The sequence below is a fragment of the Corvus brachyrhynchos genome, unplaced genomic scaffold (genome assembly GCF_000691975.1).
Source record: "Corvus brachyrhynchos isolate BGI_N302 unplaced genomic scaffold, ASM69197v1 scaffold194, whole genome shotgun sequence".
Lineage (NCBI taxonomy): Eukaryota > Metazoa > Chordata > Aves > Passeriformes > Corvidae > Corvus > Corvus brachyrhynchos.
Genome location: NW_008237890.1, coordinates 5,116,193 through 5,123,560, shown reverse-complemented (window position 1 = coordinate 5,123,560; position 7,368 = coordinate 5,116,193). Strand labels below are relative to the sequence as shown.

The 7,368-nt window shown below is 36.6% G+C and overlaps 1 protein-coding gene across 2 annotated transcripts in view; it reads right to left on the bottom strand.

The window, feature by feature from the left end:
- Positions 1–7,368, bottom strand: part of CCDC171 (coiled-coil domain containing 171) — a 155,176-nt gene that overhangs the window by 43,711 nt on the left and 104,097 nt on the right. The gene's annotated exons all lie outside the window — the stretch shown is intronic.

The following is a 7,368-nucleotide window of genomic DNA, read 5'->3' as shown; positions in this document are numbered from 1 at the left end:
GAGCGCCGCCCGCGCTTTTGTCCGCGGGCACGGCGCGGCACAGCGGGAACGCCGGGCCGCTCCTGGAAACGCGGCCCTGCGCTGCACATCGCAACATGTCGTGAGTCTACCAGCATGGACAGGCGATTATGCGTATTTAACGCGCAACTTCCACAGGCACGCCACTTATGTTCACACACCATATGATGCCACACACCCATTTTTCATTCTGTTTAATACAAAAATTACAACGTCCGCCTCCAGGAGATCCCAGCAGTCGGATTTTATTCTAATACAGATGGATAGACACACGTACAAATATACGTTAGTACAAATGAATAGATTAAATCTATTCATTTGGAATACACTTCATCTGTTGAGTAGCAATAGTGAGTACTGCAAAAAAAATTTACTGTTTTAATGACCTAATACACAGTCTAATACTGAAACATATACTGAATATATACTAAAACATATACTAGATATATACAAAATACATATAAATCAATAAATATACCATTTGCTAAGTATTATTTTGCCAAATTTCAGTTTTTGTTAGAAGCTGCCTTGTCCACAAAAATGCACCGAACCTGAATTAAAACATAAATCTATTCATTTTAAATCCCAGATTACTTTTCTGTAACCACAAAATTAGATTCTTGTAAAATGTTGATTATGAGGGAACATATTTCAGATAATAGCAGAGCCTTTGAAATCTGCTCTGATTGAAAGAAGCATGTGCAAATCTACTGATACAAAGAAGAAAAGATTTTATTTTATTCGTTCCTCTGTTCTGTGAGAATAGGGAGCCCTACATTTCCCAGGTTGACCTAAAGAATTCCTGTCAATACCTGTGGCTGCCAAACATATGCACTATGATGCAATTTTTATAACAGGAAAGGTCCTCCACACATTTTTTGCACACATAGTGCACTAGGTTCAGGATACACAGTCCTATGGAACAAACATGCTCTCTGGAGTGTTCTGTCAGCATGTGTAATTCTGGTCAGATGTTAACCTTGCTGAATATAACAAAATACATTGCTTTAAATACAAACACACACACACATACACGCGCACACACACACTGGATTTACATTTTTATAGCTTATATATACACCAACTTTTCAGTGTCTTTGCTGCCAGTATGCACACAGATAAAAGAAAACATTAATGTGGATTAAGGTACTAAGAATTTATCAACATCAAACCACCAGTGTTTTGCCTTCTACCCTTCTGAACCGTAGTCAATAGATCTAAATATTTTACTGCACCCTGGCCAATTCATTGTTTGATGTTTAAAAACTCAAACAGAATCAAAGAAAATTTATTAAATTTCAGCCCCCAAATGAGATACTATTAGCTTTGAAAGTCAAGTTTAACTGCGATATTGATGATTCTCTTTTTTCTGTGACAAAATTCACAAGGGAAATCCCTATGTCAAAGTACAAAAGCAGATTGCTAATACTAGGGGGAAAAAAACAATGTATAAGCAATGTAGGTATAATATATACACACAATACAGACAGGAGAAGTCCTTTTAACCCTATTAGTTTCAAACTCTCTACTTCAGTATTGGGGTCTGACACTCACTGAACAGCAAAATATAAACCATATTTTTTAAATGGCTGCATTGTGGTAAACAAATGCCATTAATACCACTGCATCAGAAAAGTATGTATTAGCTTCTTAAAGAGTATGATTTTTGATATGAGGATTCACAATTAAAAAAACAAACGCAACATTTTTTTGTGTTTGTAAATACTTAGATTGTAGAGAGTACATCTCATTATCAGTATGCATACTGAGAATCTGAAAATTAAGGCAGACTTTTCCTTTGAAAAATACTCATGAGGGTTCAGGAAAAATTGTAAGAATAAAAGACTGGGTGTATACTGTACAAATATCACTATATTGTTTCACTAGAAGTGAAAAACATTCCAAGTTGCCTACCAATTCAAGGACTGGAAAGCTATAATGGCCGTGCCTGCATGCAATCATGTTGGATTTTCTGTATGAAATCTTAGTAAAGAACTAATTTAATAACTTCCATCTATTGGCTTTTTGAGATCCAGAAACAAAATGACAGGAGTTGGGAAACTGTATTTTTTCCTCATTCTCTAATGAAGTAAAAACAATACACACATACAAACTTACATTAAAGAAGCATGAGACAAAGATAAAATGGGTAATTTCATTTTTTTTTTAAAAGAGGGTTTTTCTGCAAGGTCAACAGGCAGAAGAACCACCCTATGCAGTTAAGCTTTAAAATGCGATTTTCAGAGCTTTTTTGTATTTAATGACATTTTCTTTCCTCCATATGAAATATAAAGCAGGACCACATAGTCGGAAAGGTCTCCCTAAGCTAGAGAGCTTAATGTTAAAATCTAAACCAACTATTCAGCTGATCAGGCTTATTGCAATGATTAAAAATGTCTAAACCTGGTTTCACTTCCCTGTACTCTAAAATTAATATAGAGAAAAAATATATAAATTTATATTTATCCAGTGCTAGTGAAGGTTTTGGCCATTTCTGATTTTGGTAAACATAATTTTAGCTGATACTGTGAAAAGTTGCAAGAATGATTTTATACAGAGTATAGTTAAGTACTGTGACAGTATGCTTCTAAATATGATCATTAGATTTTTCAGTTTAGACATATATAAGTACTATCTGAAAACAGGCAAAATCACAAATGGATCCACACAACTCTACTACAATACTCACAGCATTTTAAAATAAAGAAGAGTGACTTATGACAGTGTTTAACTTTTTAATTAATTAAGAGAGCAACAAAGAAGACAACACTATAGCCACTCAATTTAAAATCAATAAAGTACTCATTAATTCAGATCAAAGCTGAAACTGAATAATAAACTGAAGTTACATTATTGACCGAACCAAGCTGTAGAATTTGATGGGCTAATTCTACATGTCCAAAAATGAACTTTAAAATTTTCTGCTGCTCAAGATAACAATAGTTTTGTCTACAGTCCACTGTGGTGCTCACTTCAGTTTTTCCATGCACAGTTTGATGCGGTATGTCCAGTTATGCCAATAGAGACAGTACTGAATGTTAGCAAGTTGTAAATGGTAGAAGAATGTGCTTCCTAATGTCTTTTCCCAGTTGCTATCTGACTGGTACAACAAACCCGAGATTTTAGTTTCTATTTTGTTCCTAAATCAATGCTTTCTTATGGTGAAAAGAAAATAAAAATTATTTATGGATATAAACTTCACAATGTAAGCTATATATCAGAACATTTTATAAGTTCAAAGTTCATCAGCTCTGCATTTAAAACATACTGATTTTTGGGCTTATTTTACTTTCATTTCCTACTACTTTTTTAATAGCATATTATCTGCAATTTAAAGAGCAGAACAAGATCTACAGTGATTTGGCCACAAGTGAATGAAAAACAGTGATTTAACCTGTTTGTCTTTGAGATGACCATATTGCTGATTTAACAGAAGCTGCAAATACAGAAATCATTCTAAAAGAGTACAAGCAAAATGGTTTCTACCACACTGCTGTGTGTTCTGCATGTGACATGCAATAGGCAAAAATGAGTTTACAACTTTTTGAAAGAAGAAAGAAGTTTGAATGCAAACCACATCTTAGTCTTAACCACAGTCTTGCAAGCATGTGGCCGATTTAGAGGCATAGTGTCTGTACCTCCAGGGCAACCCGCAGGGTGGGGCCATATTACACAAGTTAAGAACATGCACATCTGCTGGACACTGTCCTTCGCCATGGGAAGCAATTTAACAGAAGTAAGTTACATAGTAACTGATTTCAATGGGCAAGTCTTTGTTATAGTGTTATACAAATGATCATAGAACTAAGAACACTAATAAAAAATTATATACATTGTTGGATAGAATTAAACCTTCATGAACACGTCCTAATTTTTTTTATGTTTAGTATGAATTGTTGATGTTTTCTTACTCTCTATTAAAAATACAAATGAATATACAGGAAGTTGCACCAACAATAATACTGATCTTGATAACAGTAGTTCTTCACGTAAGTTGCTGATACAGATTATTTTCCTCATGATACATTCATATACTGTGGACTCTGTAGAAAACTGTGATCAACCTAAATGTTATCCATTTAAGGGAATACAGACTCCAAATTTTTTGCAGCGGAATTTGCCACAAGTAATATCCAAAGAAGTACATCCCACAGCACCCTGTCAGATCAAAGAGTCAATCTGTTAATATTGGTTGGTCTTAACACCAGAGTCTAAGTCTGCTCTGAAAGTAAGGAAATTACTACAAGAAGTGTATATTCATCTTATTGAATGAGGGCCTATATAATTTTAGATACAATATTTTCCAACAGGATGTTTCAGTGATCAAGGATCAGTCCAGAAGTAAAGAAACTGCATGTGACAAGACTGCATATCTTAAACTGAAGGCACTTTAAATCAAACGTCTAAAAACTGGAAAACTATAGCCACAGTTAGAGAGAGAATGAGGTGAGGAATGATATTTGGAACCAAATTAGTCAATTAAACTGCAAAAACACCCCATCAAACCTTTTTTTTTTTTCCCCCAAGAAGGATAAAAATCAAACTACACCAAATCAGAATGTATTTTGCTTAGACAAGCGTGTGTTATAGGAGGGAAAGGGAAAAGAGATACATGGTACAGTTGAAAGGATACTTACTACATGGCCATCACAGTTAGGTTTGAGTAGTCATTAAAAGCCATCCCATCATTGCACGCTCATTCATCAAAAGAAGAAATACATCCTCAAATCCAAGGGTCTGACTTTAGTTGATAGTGGAGGTTTAAATAGCATTTTGACATACCTTACTGTAGGTAGCCATACATTATCGCAATTAGTTAGACAGAATATTTACCTCAATAGAATAACTACTGAAAATTTCTGTATTAGCATACAGATTCAGTGACTATCCTTTCTGATTACCGCCATACAAATCTGTATTTAATTACGAAACAAGCCATTTCACAGGTGGTTTCTAAGAGAACATTAATTACTGCATAACAGTATTTGTGTAAGGAGACATTTCTCATAAAACTGATGTTTTGGGTGTGCTTGGCTTTTTTTTTTCAGCTTTTTTTTTTTCCCTTCAAGACTAGTCAAGATTATGGAAATTAATTTTCAGAGCTGAGTACCATCCCAGAATTACCTCTAAGATTAATTCATGCTTTCTCATATTACTACATACACAGACTACATGGTCTGTTGAATAAGATCTGATCCTGAGTTGGTTTTTTGCAAATGTTGACCATGGCACCTAAGCTTCTCTGTAGCTGCAAGATGGGTACTATAATACAACCCCTATGAAAAGATTTCAGTGACCTTGGGCTGAAAACAAACCTATGTCTGGAGAAAATAACAGTTAATGTATCCAATAATTCCACAATTCTCTGAACAAGGATTTCTCCTTACTGAAGGCAAACTATACACTATTCAGCCTTTAAAAAAAAAAACAAACTAACTAAAAGAAAACCCACCTCAACCAACAGATACAAAACAATCCACCCCCCAAAAAAACCAAAAAAACACCCTAAAACCAACAAAGAAAACCAAAAGACGAAGACAAATGCATCCTGAAATTAGTTATTTTGAGATGTCGAAACTGAAAACAGTTAAACACATGGATATGACATTCGGCAATGTCTTATCTTTACTTTGTGAAGGTTTTTAAATCCCTCTTGAGCTGGAGTACCATTTTTAGCTTGGCTAGGTCAGAATGACACTGAACAATATGAGTGATGACACACTAGACAGCTATATGGACAGAGTTGTCATCAGCAAGCCAGCTGTGCTAACACCTGTATGTCCTGCACAACTGATCTTTAGGAACATGGATCAAGAAAGTCAGATTACTAGGAGGGGAAACAAAAGTCATTCATCACACACTGAAATTAAGAAGCACTCATTTGAGATGCAGGAGGAGAAAAAGTAATGTTTTTACTGCATTTTTTTCTTACCACAGAGAAATAATAACTGGTTTCCTACTATAAATTTATTCCAGGAGTTACTTAGAATTTTAACAAACTAATTGGGTTTTCTTTGTGATTTTTTTGCATGTACACATAACTCACTGTTTCAACAGGCTTGTGATAGGGCCACTTGAGAACAACCGAGGACCACAGTGATGCACAGACTTTGAGCACACACGCAAGCAGGCTTCACCCTTAATATTAATGTGTCTAACACACAGAAAAACCATATTGGGAGCTTCATTAGGCTAAGCAAAAAAAATTAAGTTGAGATCTCTAAAACAAGGGTTATTAAATCATTATTGAGATAACTAAATAATATGATGGACTGTAGATCCCCGTTAACTGAGAGAAATGTGGCTAAAAAGTGTACCTAAATGTGACAGGTCATATCTACTGGAGTATGACTGAGGCAGCTAACTTAAGACTCATAACTGTTCTCTTCTTCCAGGACCTGATCAATTTGTGGTCTCCTTGCTGCAACTAACAATTATTGCCACTTATACTGAGTGTTTTTACTGATGTAGTCACTTGTATACAGACTTAAACCTATTGTAAATTAATTCCTTGCAGGCCATAAAACTGTCATCATAAGGAAATGCATTTGATTGTTATGGACCACATCAGAAATAACAATCTACTGCTAAAACCTTACTAATTCTCACGTATTCAGTGACCTCACCCCATCTCCAGCTGCTTTGTGCTGTATTATAAAAAGCCAAACCATTAAATTAGATAAAGAAAGATAATTCTGTCTTTATATTTTTTACAAACATATAATTGGATGGGTGATACAGTGTTCATATTTTTTTTCAACTGATAGAACCATGGGACCCTGTTGGGGTTTTAGTTTAGTCTTAGGTTTTTTTCCTGTTAAAGGAATTTTCTCCCATATGCATGTTGCTACGGGACAAATAGCTGTACTTAAGAAAGACAAAAAGGGAAGTGGGGCGGGCCTGGCTACTCCTTTGTCTACACCTGGGTGTGGGGGCAGTTTGCTCTGAGCGTCCGGAGAGAGAAGCTGCAGAGAAAGGAGCTGCTGCTTCTTTCTTTTTTGGCCGTTCTTTTTCCTGCTGGAAACAACGCCGGGACCCCAAAAGCCGCTTTCCCTGCCCTGCTGGAGACCGAGCTGTGGCTGCCCTGCTCCGCTGCTGCTTCGAGCTTTCGCTACGCTGTAGCCCTGCTCGCCCTGCCTGCCTGGGCCTCCGTGGGTTTTTCCCATCTGGATACATCTCGTCTGCCACCCGGGATTTGCGTCCATCCCTGCCGTTCCAGCCTGCTGTTCCTGAGAGCCTGGGATCAACTGCCCAGGGGTTTGTGAAGCCTTTGTTCCATCCCTGCCCGGGATCCCAGGGCACCGGTGCCGCGTGCTCCCCGAGCTCGCTCCGGAGCGCCCCCTGCAGCCG